Genomic DNA, 16,406 nt, shown 5'->3' with positions numbered 1-16,406 from the left:
ACTTAAATCAATTCAATTTTCCACAGGACAACTTACCTGTTGAATTTTGGTAGTTCTTTTAACTCGATAATTGTTTGTTATGATTTTACACTCAGGTTGATATTTTCTTTTATTTATTATGCAACATAAAACAATTATACATAGAAGTACAACAGAAAAACATGAAGAGACAGCCACACAAGAAGTTACACAGGAAATCCCCACTCCAAGGGGAGAAACCCAACAATCCTTTCATTATGGAATCAAGTCAACAAGACATCAAGTCATATACAAACCAACCAGTAATGTAGTTAAGATAACCAACCTCCAAGTGCCAAGTCAACCCTCGAGCATACTAAGACAAAATGCTTCCAAATCTGTCCACAAAAGAGCTATGATTCAGTTCTCCAAAAGCCGAATTTTGCCTTCTGCCTCAGCCTCAGATTATGCCACGGAGCTTAGCACTATATTTCAAAATAAAAGCCTCCAACTTCACATGGTTCCACTTCTCATTATTTCACAGAGTAATATGCCTCAGACTTCACACTTACTTCCATAGGAACGAGCCACAAAACCCCAGAGAATTATGCCTCAGGCTTTGTCTTCTACTTGACCTTCCAAGTCTCCTTGAGCAAGGGCAGATCAGAGATATGTTTTACTTCTGTTTTCGGCCTCTGAGATCAGAAATATGTGTGTGAGATGTATCAAATGAGGAATGCGAGAGGGTTATATGTATAGTCTCCAAGCCATGCGAAAGGGTGCCACTTAAGCTGAGCCGACATGAGGGTTAGGAGGGCCGACTTGGCAACTTGGTAGGGTAAATGACACTTAACAAAATTCAAGTTTCTTCCTTTGAAAGGGTCACGATGAACATGCCCTTCTATATTTTTCTTTTGACCAATACAAAGCATGAAGAACATGCTTGTCAATAATAATTTTAATTATTCAAAAGTAACATCAATAAAATAATATTATACATTCTCCAACATTACCCAATCCAACTTTGGACTGCAAAATCTGAAAACAAAGAGCAAATGATACTTAAAAGCAACCATGTCCTGCCACAGACGGAGGAACCAAATACCAGAGAAACCCAAAACCATGCCACAAAGAACACATGGATACAAGGTCCAGTTGATCATTGACTAGTGATCGACTTCTCCAGAGATTGAGAATCCCACCCTCAACCTTCCAATCCATCACTCGGAATTGATAAACTTCACCATGTGTCAGAGTAAATGACAGGTTACCAGATACTGGGAGGGATTTAGTGCCCATTCTTTCACCATAATGATTCTCCTCCACTTCTCTTGAATATGCGTGTTTCCTTCATTCTTATGATATATTGTGTATTTTGAATGTTAAAGGAAGATGTGAAATAGTTGGAGCCCGCCCATTTATGCATAACTTTCCATTGTCCATCAAAGTTACTTCATTTTCCTGAAGGTCTAAACTTGGTAGAATTCTATTTTTTTGAAGCTCCTTGCTGGCACTTGAGCACTACGAATGAGTCTACCCAGACACATATCTCGAGGGCTTGATTGGTTTTGAATATGCTGAACTATAACCGTAGAGTCCCCAAGTACTTTAAGTCAATTTATTTCTCTCGGCTTGGGAATTTTCAACCCTTGAAACAATGGCATGCCTCTGCTTGATGTTTGGTGGATTCTCCTAAACCCCTTTCTTAAACTTAGTTCTTGATTTCCTTTGGGATCAAGGAGGATCCCTACTACACCTGCCACCTCAGAGTTTGGTTTCTTAGTTTTAGTTTATATTTTTACTTAATTTGTTTTTTAAGTTTAGCCTTTATTCCTTTAGCTTCTATATTTGTTTTCTATGGAAAACTTCTCATGATTGCGCCCTCTTCCCTAGAATATCAAAATAGAGGGCAGCTCAACTGCCAGCCACCACAGCTGGTAACCCTGAGGGACTCTACTGTATTTGATCATATGACTTATGGCTTATCCTATCTGCAACAATACTTGGGCAGGTGGTTCAAATGATTGAGCTGACCCTTGGGGCTCTTTCAGGTGTTCAGATTTTTGGTTCAACTGATTGAGCAATCCCCTAAAGCTGCTATATCTTTTAATTGTTTCTTGTTGTTTAGGTGTTAAATTTTTTTAGCTTCTTGTTTCTCATTTTCTTCCTTCCTTAAGCTTGTTTAGCTTGACTTTTTATCTTTGGTGTTGGTTTGGGTTTTCTTTCATTTTAGCCAACATAGTTTTCTCCACTGTATTTGTAAGTGGGCCCTTGATTGGTGGTGTGAAACGTCAACTCAGTTGGTAAAAACGCAAATATTCCAGAATTCTCTTCTACTAATGACTTGCACTGTAAAATCTGTAAAGAGAAAACACACTAATCCTAATTTTACTGGTGCCTGCAAATTCTAATAAATAGGAGAGTGTCTCCTATATATACTAATCTCACAATCAACCCACGTACCATTTACTTCCACAAATGATCCTTTACATTGGCTAAAGGGTCGTAACAGTTGATTTTAACAGGAAAGGATATCATTTGTATTAAAAAATGGTTGTGGCCAAGCCATACAGTAAGATAACAAAACAAAAATAATGGTATGACAATTGTCTTTCAAAAAGACTCAAAATTTAAAATTCGTTGTCTATTCTTACCTTTCTGGAGGTATAGATGTAAAGCCAACAGGTACAATGTCTAGCATACTGAACTAGTAAAAAAACTACTTTGCAATAAATAATAAAAACCTGAACTTAAATGAAATCATGTCTGCCAAGGGTTTCTTGCTTGATGGCTGCCGGAAGATTGAATTCCAGAGTTGTATTTCTAATCTCCATGTCACGAGAAGTTTGCTGAACAGTTCCCTCATCTATCACTACAATACAAACCAAGCCAATGGATGCCTTTTGAGGGATGACCCTAGAATGTGAAGTGTCTTCATTTAAGTGTGAGCTTCTGGCTAGGCCTAGAGCCAGCTCATAGAGTATCATACAGTTTGCTTCCACCTTCTGTATTTGCTTACTTTGACATGTCAATTTCCCAGAAATCTCTGCGTCACTTTTCTATCTGCAAGTAGAAGAATAGCCAGTCTGTTGTTGAAGTATGAAAGGGCTACTTGCATATCTCAACTTGGTGATTATTTATTATTTGGGCTCTTCAAAGGTCTGAGGACTCACAAAGAATACACCGACCCAAATGATCGTGTCCCACCTTTCTTTTCTAGATCTCCCCAACAGATATTGTGCCACCTGCTGAGAAGAGAACCTTCACTTAAATCAATTCAATTTGCCACAGGACAGCTTACCTGTTGAATTTTGGTAGTTCTCTTAACTCGATAATTGTTTGTTATGATTTTACACTCAGGTTGATATTTTCTCTTATTTATTATGCAACATAAAACAATTATACAGAGAAGTACAACAGAAAAACATGAAGAGACAGCCACACAAGAAGTTACACGAGAAAACCCCACTCCAAGGGGAGAAACCCAGCAATCCTTTCATTATGGAATCAAGTCAACAAGACATCAAGTCATATACAAACCAACCAGTAATGTAGCTAAGATAACCAACCTCCAAGTGCCAAGTCAACCCTCGAGCATACTGTTACGCAGTAATTTGTCACTGTCTCCCTGTCAGTCTCCCTACTGTGTCATGAAATCAAATGCACCATGCTCATGCTCTCTAAACTGGCCAAATGACCCACTTTGCCAAAGTTTATTTCATCAGCACGAATGTTATTAAAATAACTGCGCTGACTGGCGGCTGATAATGTAGCTGATGCGCTGCCAGCGCGGAAGCACATGGGTTTTCCGCGCTGGTCGAATTTCATGAGCCAGCGCATCCTATGAAAGTATTGAGTCGCGCTGACACAGCCTGCTCCGTTATTATGATGCGCTGTCAGCGCAACAGTTCAGTTATATACCCGCGCTGATCCAGTTTGGGCGAATTTGTTCCAATAGCCAGCCTTCCAGATGACTCCAGACTTGGTTGAGGCCATTTTGAATCTTCCTCCCCCTGCTTCTTTGTAGTAATTGCAGAGCTTGTAGGGCAAAGCGAATTTCCTTAGACGATTCATTCTGAATTATGCCGAGGTGGCTAAGGGTTTCACACGGTTATTAAAGCGAGACACACCCTTTCGTTGGGATGCCATCGCCCAGGAATCTTTCGAGCGACTCAAGGACCTCCTTGTCTCGGCTCCACTCTTAAGACCTCCGAACTATCACCGTGATTATACTCTCTATCTAGCTGTCGCTGACACCACCATCGGCATGGTTCTGGTGCAGGATGATGATGATGGCAACGATCACGTTATCTACTACCTTAGTCGCAATCTCTTGGATATGGAAACCCGCTACGCTTATGTCGAGAAGTTGGCATTGGCAGCTGTCTGCGCCGTCCAACGATTCCGACACTATAACCTGTTGCGTACTACGACCGTGATTTCCGACTGCAACCCAATGACCTACATCTTGTCGCGTCAGCTGCTGGGGGGCAAGTACTCGAAATGGATTGTCATCCTACAAGAGTTTGACTTGGAATTTACTGCTGCCAAGTCTAAGAAATCTCTGGTCTTTGCAGAATTGCTCTGTTCTTTGCCATCCCCTTCTGTACCATCTCGTTCGGAAGAGCATATCCCGGATGAAACATTGTTTCTAATCAACACCCTCGACCCTTGGTATGGGGACATCATAGTGTATTTGCAGACGTCTTCCTTCCGTCCTAATGTATCCAAAGACGCTCGACGGAGGATTCGTCACCAATCTCAACCCTATCGCATTATTGGCGATACCCTGTACCGCCTTGGCGTTGATTCTGTTCTCCGCCGAGGCTTAACTCTCGAGGAGGCTGAGCGGGTGTTGAATGACTCCCACTCCGGTGCTTGTGGCGGCCACATGTCTGGATATGCCACTGCCCAGAAAATCCTCCGTGCTGGTTATTTCTAGCCTTCTATCTTCAAGGATTGCATCCTTGCCGTCCGTGCATGTCATGAATGTCAGGTCTACCACCGGAAAATGCGTGCACCTCCTGCACCACTGCACCCTGTTGTTACCGTAGGTCCATTTGCCAAATGGGGCATCGATTATACATCTTGTAACCCTCGTTCGGCCGGGGGGCATGGGTATATCATTGTTGTTGTGGATTATTTCACCAAATGGGCCGAAGCGATGCCTACATTGAACGAAGATGGTTACATAGCGGCGCAGTTTTTGTTTAATCATGTCATTACTCGGTTCGGAGTCCCCCAGGCTATCGTCACGGATCACGGAAAACATTTCCGTAATCACATGATGACGAAACTAACGACCTAGCTAGGCTTGCGTCAAGATAGCTCGACGCCATATTACCCTCAATCCAACGGCCAAGTTGAAGCTGTGAACAAAGTTTTGATCACAATGCTCCGACGTACCGTGAATACGCACAAGTCTAACTGGCATCTGATGCTGTTCCCCGCCTTGTGGGCTTACCGGACTTCTGTGAAGGACGCCACCGGTTTCACTCCTTTTCAGCTTGTTTATGGACTGGAGGCCACCCTTCATGTTGAGTGTGAGATTCCTTCGTTAAAGTTAGCTGTCGAGTTGCTTCCCAACACCACTCCGGTGGAGGAACGGCTTCTCTATTTAGAACGGCTAGATGAAACTCGTCGCTTAGCCTCTCTAGCTATTGAAGCGCAGAAGAAGAGGGTTAAGGCTCACTTCGACAATACTATTCAACCTCATTCCTTTGTTGAGGGAGATCTTGTACTGCTCTATGATCAAGCTAAGGATAAGCTGGGGGCAGGTAAACTCGAATCCATGTGGCTAGGCCCCTATATCGTGAAGAGAGTTTTGCAAAAGGGGGCATATGAGCTGATCGACTACGAAGGAAATCCTCTCGACAAGCCCCGCAACGGGCTCTATTTGAAAAAATATTATGCATGATTTTGTGCACCTAGTTTGTACATACGTGTGTTTTTAGCAAGTGTGTTATGTGTGCATGATTTCTTGTTTTTCTTTGGTGTGAAGGCGTGTTTGCCTCTTATTTTGTTTTTTGCTTCTTGTGCAGATGTCTAGTACACCTTATGTTGGTTTCGCCGATGGCGCCTGCCGTAGCACTTGCAATTTGTCTTCTGCGGCGTGGGCAATCTACGATCCTCACGGTGAGTTGCTAGATCTTCAAGGCGTGTGCTTGGGCCGTACCACCAACAATGTTGCCGAATACAGTGTTGTAATTGAATTACTAGCCGAAGCAGTTGATCTCGGCATTCGTGCATTGGTGGTAAACCTGGACTCTCAACTTGTCGTCCATCAACTCAACGGGCGATATTCCGTCAGATACCAACGCATTCTAAGGTTGTATCTACGTGTGAGATTGTTAGAAAGGAATTTTGATTACATCACATATCAACACATTCCGAGACGATTAAATACGTTAACTGATGCATTGGCAAACCATGTGTTGGACAGAAATTTGCGTAATAGATAAACATCATACAAGAAGACATAGGAAACATAATAAGACCATAGAATAAGCATGTGTAAATAATTTCTTTTCCAAGCATAGTTTGCATGTGTGCTTTTAGGCTTGCATAAAAATGAAAATATGTGGATCACGTGTTGTGCAACTGATACAATTAGATCACATTTGTATTAGACATTTGCATAGCATATAAAACATCATCATATGTAAAAGATCCATCCAAAATCGGTATATATATATATATATATATATATATATATATAGATATATATATATATATATATATATATATATATATATATATATATATATATATATATATATATATATATATATATATATATATATATATATATATATATATATATATATATATATATATATATATCGTGTGGCGCACTAAGGCGCTAAAAAATAAGTGTATATGTCCAAAAAAGTAAATCCGGTGTCCTCAGTACATCTGAGACATATGTCTCTCAAAACATCAGTGGAAATAAAACCTAGATGACTACTGAGCTGGGTTATGCTCTCTATAGCATACAGCTGCCCGTGCCACCCGCCTCAAAAGGCGGTGCATCCTGGGTTCCACCCCCACTGTGTGGATCTGAGAAGCTATGGGGACCTCCTCGACCCCCTGGTAATCTGGCACCCCCACCAGTAAACCCTCGAGGTTGCGAGCTATAGTCTCTGTCGTGTCAACTCCTGGAGGAGCCAGGGCCAGGACTCCAGCACCTTGCCCCTCTCTCCATGCCTCTGGGGCTAGACCAATGGGTCTCACAGGTCCCACATCTACACACCATGACATTTATCAAGACATGTACATGCAAAATCAAAAACATTAAAAAACATTAAAAAGAGATCAAGTGTCGGGATCGTTGCGGAAGTCCATACCGGCATATGGCCAGTCCTCTACGAAAATGACATGCCGATCCAGCCACTCTCGAAAATACACTCCCCAAGCCATTGGGCGGCCGCCACCTCCGCGCGGCATGACACGGCCCCATCGACTGGTGTTGTGGGGAAAAATGCCTATGCAGGACGATCCTATCCACCTAAGGTGTGACAGTGCCTTAGCAACAAACAGAGACAGCTATTCTAGTATTCTTCCTTTATGAATTAAGAATGAAGAGAGATAGATGGACTAACCGGTGTCTTCCGTCTGTCCCTCGATCCGGTCTCTCTTCTCTTTGAGGGTTCCCAGCTACTTGCCTTCTCGCTCGCCCAGCTTCAAGAGGTTTCTGCAAGATCACAAGAAGAGAAAACTACACAAGACATAGATTCATATTCATAACTAGTTCAGGATTAGAAATAAACTAAACATACTAATGCAATCATACATCAAAGATACATCAATATATAGGAGAAACCAAGATAGCTTTATTAATGAATAACAAGGTTCAGGAAGAGATACAACCCAGAGGGCTCCAATCTAGCATCTGCTTCCCAGCAAATGGAATTCCTATCTTCACCCCCTTCAAAGCATTAAGCACCCAATGATTCCAATCTCAAACCAACAGCAACTCTTTGCAATAACAAAATTCCAGCCTCTCGATCTCATGGAGGAGAGATCCATATATAGATGTTTGGAGAGAGGATGAGTCATCTTGAGATCTGACTAGTGTCCTCTCTCTCTGTCAGTTCTTGATTCCACTTGGAGGTTCTTGCTTCCACTTGGAGATTAGGAACCTCTTACTCATCACCAGTCGAATTCACTGAGGCAAGTGTCATTGAGGAAGATTCTGGAAGCTTCCTGGGTCTTGAAACCTCATGAGATGAACTTGCCATTTGGCAATTCTCGCTCAACGTACCCTGGTAGTGCTTCTACCTACGTTGCAGTGTAGGTAGCCAGTGTTGGCTTTGACATTCAGCGCAGACAGCTATTAGAGCCATTGAATTGATCCTGAATTGACTTGTTTTTGAGCAGTTTCTGGTGGAGAACTTCTGTGAATTGCTGTGGTTTGTTAGCCTTGTTCCTCTAGGGGTAGGAACAACATGTTTAGGGACTTTGGATCCCTTAGATTATGGACATTTCATGCTCAATGCTGTAAGGCACAAAAATGTCTATAACAGTTGCCCCCTAAAGTATGAGGCCGTTTATCGGGTGAAATGCTTTATCAGGAGGATCCAAAGTTCATCCAATGTTGGGAGGAGACCTGTAATAAGATACAATACAATAAATTATTTTTCATACTGCTTTCATGATCTAGCTGAGGCGGGCATTCCCATGCTCAGCTTTATAAATTCATTTTTATGTACATAGAACAGACAATCGTCTGATGGTAGACTGATAATTTTGATGAAATTATCATCCTTTGATTAGGATGATTATCTGCTGCAATGATGTACATGTCAATGTCTTTATCTTTCCTGAATATATATCGCAGCCCGGATGGATGAAACTAGATCTGGGGTCTTCAAACTCGTTCGATCTTCACTCTAAGGACAAGTCGATCCATGTGAGAAATGTTCTGAAGTCGAACATGGAAAGACATCGCTTGATTACCGGTCAATGAGGTAAACCGTTAACAAGCGCGAGAGGAATCACCGATAATGATAATGACCCTCAAGGTATTGTAGTACAATTCACGTGGTGTGAATAAAGGACTTGGCGTCGAACACCACGCAAAATCTTTCGGTCGAAGGTCATTGATGTATACCTGTCGCCGGAAGTGAGAAACTTGCCATTGAGGCATGCAAGTTTCGAAGTACTGAAGGGGTTGTTCCTAGATCAACTTCTTGGATAATGAGCTGATGTCGACAAGAAGTGATCCATCAAAGGAGGGCCTTAATGAATCCCACATCAATGACACGGAACGGAGCTAATGATTTTGATGGAGGTGAAAACGATATGTGACATATGATTCAGGGTGGCGGTCATGAAAGGATGAAGGATAATGTACGACAGTGGATGGGACATGGTTGACTTTTCTGAACGACTTCTCTTGAACATATGGTGACACTGATGCGATGGATTGGTAGCATTACCCCAAATATGGATGGTATGGCGAGACCATGGATGTGACCGGTGAATGAAACAACCCAACCCAATTGTGGTACGGAGGAAAAGTGTCATGTTCAAGAGCGACTTGCTACCATCAAAGTTTTCTTGAGTTTCTCCCAATTTTTCCCCAGTCATTGCTGACCAGTACCTCTTTATTTTTGTCAAGCTTGAGGAGGATAACATATGCTTGTTCTATAACCTGCCCTTCGGGCAAGCCCTTCGCTATGTTTTAACGAGCCTAGTGATAGTGAAACTCGTTCTCATCTAAAGACAAGTTTGTCGCTATTTAATGATTTTAACGAGTCTAACGACAAGGATAACTCGGTCCTTTTCATTTTTAGAGAGTCTGAAAAGGTACATAAAGTTAACTCCAAAAGTCCTTTTTCGTCATCTAATCCCTTAAGTCCAAAAAAGTATAAAACAATACAGAAGGGATGAGTTTTCGATAGTTTTAACGAGCCGAATAAAACAAGCGCTCGATCTTTTTGTGCAATAATCCCTTAGGTCCAAAAAGATTAAAATCTAGAGGAGGGATAGCACTTCCTGTCCCTTTAACGAGCTGGAAGGCCAAGGACTTGACAATCTTTTCATATTTTACGAGTCAGTTGAAAAGAGCTTAAAGAAGACTCGTCTTTTGAGGAACGAGTGATAAACAGGGTTAGCAGCTGATTCCAGGTACAGGTTGGAATTTTCCAATCATGGAAGTGTCACAAGGATGGCTAGGTGAAATCACTCTTCGCAACTGTTCCTCAAAATGCGTAAACAATCATATGGAGGTGAACGATCGTCCAAATGAAAAGTGGAGGTGACGGTGCAAACACGACCAAGGCTTTAATGGCTGATAAGGTTACATTCACAGTGGTTATTTACTGGGTAGTGGTTCATTTTTATTTTAAAATGAGCTTAAACGCTGGTGGAAACACTTGCTCATTGCTTATGTTTATTTTTTAACGAGCATGAAGTCCGCGTTAAAACTGCTCGGATCTTGCGTTTATTTTTTAACGAGCATGAACTATGTGCTAAAACTGCTCGATTACCCAGTCATATGATAAGAATGTCTCATTAAGATTCTATTTTTTATGGAGCTTCATCTTACAAAGCTATGCCCCGCATCCTTTCTTTATGCAAGTTAGGAAACGACTAAGCCAAAAAATAGATAAATAACCGCTCTTTGCTTGCATTCCAAAAGGTTTGCATGCCCCCAGGTATAAAGTACGATTTCAAGGTTACCTCTACTTCTTTTCCATCAAAACAATTGTTTTAACGAGAGAGGCTTACCTCTTTCAGGTTACCCAAAGATTGCCTCGTTAATCTTTCAAACAAAACACTTCTTCGGTGATATCTACCGAAATAGACAAAGGTGAGAGACTTAGTTCGTCAACTCACATAACTTTGACAAAAGAATCTTATTCTAGAATAACCCTCTTCCAGCATGGGCAGGGTACAGACTAGTCATATTCTCCCGCGGAAACCTACCCTATACCCAAAGTTTTCCTGCCGAAGCAGACCAGGACGCATGCCCCCTAGGTTCCAGTCATATCCTCCTGGATTACTCGCGCTCATCAGGAGGACGGATCGTGGGTTGAGACATTTCTTGCGTGAAGAGACCATTTAGGGATGGTATATGACTATTTGCGTTGTGTGATCCGGGGAATGAAAGCTGGTCCACGAGCTTGACCACTCTTCCTTCATGCGGAAAACACATTACTCTAAAGAGTGAGGAGACGATGGCTCCCATGTAATATATATAGTCTCGTCCAAGGAGTAGGTTATAATCCAAGGGTCCTTGAACGACCATCACGTTCATTTGAATGGTCTTCCCTTTGAATGTTATGGGCACATTGGGGAGGATCCCTAAAGGTCGACTGGTTCCTTTATCAAAGCCTGATAGATTTCTCATTTCAGGCAAAAGCGTCGGCGAACCAAGCGCTTTCTAAGCAATAGAGGAAAGGATACTCACAGATGCCCCCTCATCAATGATAGTGCCAGCCATTACCATTCTGTATATTTGAACGATAATTTTGAATGGTATGCTTTCTGGAAACCGGGGTCTACCTAGTTGGTTCCAGTCGAAGGACACAACCAGGTTGCTTGGTGGTGGGACTGAGTAGATGGCCGGGTATGAATCTAACGAAGTTCCTTCCTGCGACAAAGGAATGGGCAAATTTCCCCCTTGTTCGTCGGAGTCTGTGTTGATGAAGAGAATTTGGACGGTGTCGTCTTTATTCTCTTCTGTGATGGTATCATTCGAAGATAGAGCCTCTGAAGGCAAAACCGGGTCAACTGCCGCCTCAACCTTTTGACTTTCGTCAGGTATGGATTCAGACGGTTCATCTTCAATGATAGGTGCTTCGGCTGACCACCTGGGCGGGCTAGCCGGGTTCTTAACTAGTGAAGGACTTGGCAGGAGTTTTTGATATCCAAGAGGAAGTTGCACTGGTAAAACCGGGCGATCTTCCAAAACTCTTTTAGCCTCGTCTAAGAAGGGACAACGGTGGATGGCATGGTCGCCTTCACACAGTTTGCAGGGAAATCTAGCTTTCCCTCTCTGTCCTGTGGCTTCACTTTCACTAGTTGACGGTGAGCAGTCAACATGGCTATCAGAGGTTGACGCCACCGAATTGTGCAAACGGGGAGACCAGTCCCTTAGTATCCGAGGGATGCATATGACACATGGCGATTTAGGCCTAGTCAATGTTGTGTGTGGATTTTTGTCAGATGACACTTGTTTGCCCCCAGTCGCTTTTGGCTCCTTCTTCTTCTTCTCTTTCTTCTTCTTTTCCTTCCTCTCCTTAGGAACTTGGTTTTTTTTTTTACCAGTTCCATCAAGCGAAGAGGAAGGAGGAGAGGAAGAATTAGATGAAGTAGAAGGCTGGTGGGCAACTCTGGTCTGGTCTAACTGTTGATTCGACTGTTCAGGAATGGTGGTGTTCTGAACGACATTGGTTGAAAAGAGCCAGACCGGCAGGCCAATTGTCAGTCCTGGAAGCGACAATGTGGCCATATGGGGCGCACCAACATCTCCCCAAGAGGAGAAGGGACTAGGATTTCCACCAAGGGGAATTCCTTGGTTGGTGTGCTCCATTTTTTCAACCTAAAGATCAATGCAGGAATAAAGGGTGATTGTTCCGTTTAAAATAAATTTTAACGACGCTTTAGACACAACTTGCTTTTTCAATTTTAAAGAGTCGAGAAAAAGCTAAAGATGACTCTAGTCTCCTTCGATGTTTTAACGAGCCCGAAGTGACAAATGCTCGGATGGACTTTTTCCGTTATAGAGTCTGAAAAAGGCCAAAAGGAACTGCTCTGGAGTTCTAGGCAGAGGGTGTGCCAAACTTTTCGCAAAACCGCAGAATACTTTTTAGGGTACGGGCGGTCGATCTTCCTGAATGTTGTGTTCAGTGCATTGCGATCAGTAGGGCGGCCGACACGACTTCCTAAGGATAAAGGTTTTATGCCTATAGGGGTCTCCCAATATATACGCGACGGTACGTGGGAGCACAATCCGTACTGGCGCTATCGTCCCTCAGGAGGAATCACCCACCATCAACGAGATCGACAGTCACCAGGCTTTACGACGCCGGAACACGTCTCTAGCCTAGACCTCTATGTTGTGTGTTATGTTGCAAAGCGTTGTTAAGTTCATTCAATTTATTTTATGTTGATCTTTTTAGAAGTTTGCCTTTTGAGGCTCACCACGAGATGTATGATACAATTCCTAAATGCAGTCTAAAGATGATAAGCAAGCTTTATATCTTTTCAACTTTGAAAATCCTAGCTATTAAGGGAAAAGAAAGACACCATCTTTTCTCAAAGAGCAATCAACACACTCTAATGCACTTTTCCTAAATCAAGCATGCAAACTATCAAGATGCAAATGCACAATGCAGGTGTTTGTTTTCCGCTTTCTTAGTATTGATGCCTACAAAGAAAGCTTTTTTGTACAACTTTGAATTTGCTTTTAAATGACAAGTACAAACAAGTTTACTTTTTCGAAATCAGAGAGGGTAGAAGAGATTACAACACTTAACGATTTTTGAAATGAATACTTGTTTCGACACTTAAAAGAGACAAACTCAAACCAAAAGCAAAAGTAAATGTATAATCAACTGTAATCAGCCAATGAACTCTCTCCTAAGATCACAATCAATAGATCTGAATCAAGGGCTACAGGATGACTATTTCACTCTTGCAAAGGAAAACTGTAAATGACGCCACAAACACATAAAAACACTCACAGTCTTTTTGTACAAAAGGAGGCGGAATTTAAGCAGAGAAAAGGAGTTATGAGACTGGTACCTATGCTGGTTACAGGCTGCAAAAATCAGAGATCAAAACAAGGCAAAATAGAGCAGAGAATCCCAGCTGCACAAGGCCTAACTGGATCAGCGCAACCTCAACACAGGGGTTTTGACATTCAACGCAGGTAGCCTTCACAAGACCTACGTTGAAATGCAGAACCTCTTCACAGGGGTCGTGCTGAAGGAGAAACGAGAGTTTCTCACTGGGTTCTAGGTCACAGATTGCTATTTAATCTACAGTTTCAGGCCAAATAAAGGCAACAAGCAAGGTGCAATCAAAGGGATTCTTTGAGGGAGTACTAAGATCTATCACAAAGGATCATCAAATCATTTGTGAATCCATTGTTCAGATCATAGACAAGTCCAGTGATTGGATCAAAGCAACAACTATCTACTTTACATCTGGGAATAGCAGATGCAGTTCGATTGTTGCTGTCAAGTCTATGAAACAAACAATGATAGAAACACAAATAAAATGACTAAACAGATCTCCCCAACGGAGTCGCCAATTTTTTGTGGGGAAAAATGCCTATGCAGGACGATCCTATCCACCTAAGGTGTGACAGTGCCTTAGCAACAAACAGAGACAGCTATTCTAGTATTCTTCCTTTATGAATTAAGAATGAAGAGAGATAGATGGACTAACCGGTGTCTTCCGTCTGTCCCTCGATCCGGTCTCTCTTCTCTTTGAGGGTTCCCAGCTACTTGCCTTCTCGCTCGCCCAGCTTCAAGAGGTTTCTGCAAGATCACAAGAAGAGAACACTACACAAGACATAGATTCATATTCATAACTAGTTCAGGATTAAAAATAAACTAAACATACTAATGCAATCACACATCAAAGATACATCAGTATATAGGAGAAACCAAGATAGCTTTATTGATGAATAACAAGGTTCAGGAAGAGATACAACCCAGAGGGCTCCAATCCAGCGTCTGCTTCCCAGCAAATGGAATTCCTATATTCACCCCCTTCAAAGCATTAAGCACCCAATGATTCCAATCTCAAATCAACAGCAATTCTTTGCAATAACAAAAGTCCAGTCTCTCGATCTCATGGAGGAGAGATCCATATATAGATGTTTGGAGAGAGGATGAGTCAGCTTGAGATCTGACTAGTGTCCTCTCTCTCTATCAGTTCTTGATTCCACTTGGAGGTTCTTGCTTCCACTTGGAGATTAGGAACCTCTTACTCATCACCAGTCGAATTCACTGAGGCAAGTGTCATTGAGGAAGATTCTAGAAGCTTCCTGGGTCTTGACACCTCTTGAGATGAACTTGCCATTTGGAAATTCTCGCTCAACGCACCCTGGTAGTGCTTCTACCTGCGTTGCAGTGCAGGTAGCCAGTGTTGGCTTTGACATTCAGCGCAGACAGCTAGTAGAGCCATTGAATTGATCCTGAATTGACTTGTTTTTGAGCAGTTTCTGGTGGAGAATTTCTGCGAATTGCTGTGGTTTGTTAGCCTTGTTCCTCTAGGGGTAGGAACAACATGTTTAGGGACTTTGGATCCCTTAGATTATGGACATTTCATGCTCAATGCTGTAAGGCACAAAAATGTCTATAACAACTGGCCCTCGTCTCCCGGGGACCTCTGGGTGGATCCACGGCCATGTTCTGTAGCTGTAGCGCCGGCACCCGCTCTAGCATGAGCGGAAGTAAGAGCGACCCATAAGCAAACTGCTTAGACTCTTCGCGTCGACAGTTGCTCAGTTGCCTCTTCATGCTGGTCATCACTGCTGCTGCCCAGTTAAAAATGGTGGGCTGTAAGCACTCAAGAGCCAGTAGTAGATGGGTCTTTGAGGCCTCATGATTGGCCAAAGAGCCCGCTGCCCGTGTCACCATGAAGAGTATGGTGCGAAGAACAATGTCGTCCACCGTCGGAATACCAACCTTCCCACTCCATGTTTTAACAGCCCGTGGACACACTCGAGCCATGAGCTGGTCAAGGGTCTCACCGCTGGGCCGTTGCCCCTCCAGGATGGGCATCTGGCCCCGGCGTGACAATCCAGTCAAAAAATAGATATCCGTGGAATCAAACTCAATGTCCCGACCACGGATTGTGAATTTTCCATCAACTGGGTTCCAAGCTCTGATTAAGAGCTCGAGAAGATCAGGTTGCGCCCTCAGGCGCGGAGTGAGGAAGAATTTTAAGAACCCGCATGCCCGCATTGCATTTCGGCATTCCGCAATGGCATAAGCGGCTATATCCTCGTCATCGTGAGCTCTCTCCTGCCAAACAAAGGCCATTATGTCCTGCAAGACCATGAAAAAATATTAGAGCGCTAACCGTTGGAGTTTGTACGTTCATTTTCTTAAAAACAAATTTTTACGGCGTCAGCGCGGCTGTTTTTAAAACAGTCGCGCTGATCATGGCGCCCCGTTGTTTTTTCCTTGGGTCAGCGCGGAAGCACACGTGTTTTCCGCGCTGACCCGAGAGGTGGTGTGTGTAAATTTAATCGATCAGCGCGGACCCGAGTGGGAAATCTGCGCTGACCGAGAGCGCATCAACGCTCAAAGAATTTGCCCAAACGGCCAAATCCCACCATGGAATTGCTCTCAAAAAGACTCAAATTAAAGCGCAGGGGGAGGAGAACCTACCTGGAACAAGCTGCCGGATGAATGGTGTCCGCACGGGCTGGAAATCGCTCCGTCAACCTTGCAGCTCCACAACGTTCTTCACAACTCAAA

At 42.9% G+C, this 16,406-nt stretch overlaps 1 pseudogene; it reads right to left on the bottom strand.

The window, feature by feature from the left end:
- The window catches only part of LOC149238719 (anamorsin homolog 2 pseudogene), a 35,769-nt pseudogene extending 19,804 nt beyond the window's left edge, over positions 1-15,965 (bottom strand).
- Between the last annotated feature and the right edge of the window lie 441 nt (positions 15,966-16,406).

The sequence above is a fragment of the Pinus tabuliformis genome, chromosome 8, assembly GCF_031772625.1.
Source record: "Pinus tabuliformis cultivar Carrire ecotype Pingquan chromosome 8, CPIR1, whole genome shotgun sequence".
Taxonomy (NCBI): Eukaryota; Viridiplantae; Streptophyta; class Pinopsida; order Pinales; family Pinaceae; genus Pinus; species Pinus tabuliformis.
This window is presented reverse-complemented; position numbering and strand designations above follow the sequence as displayed.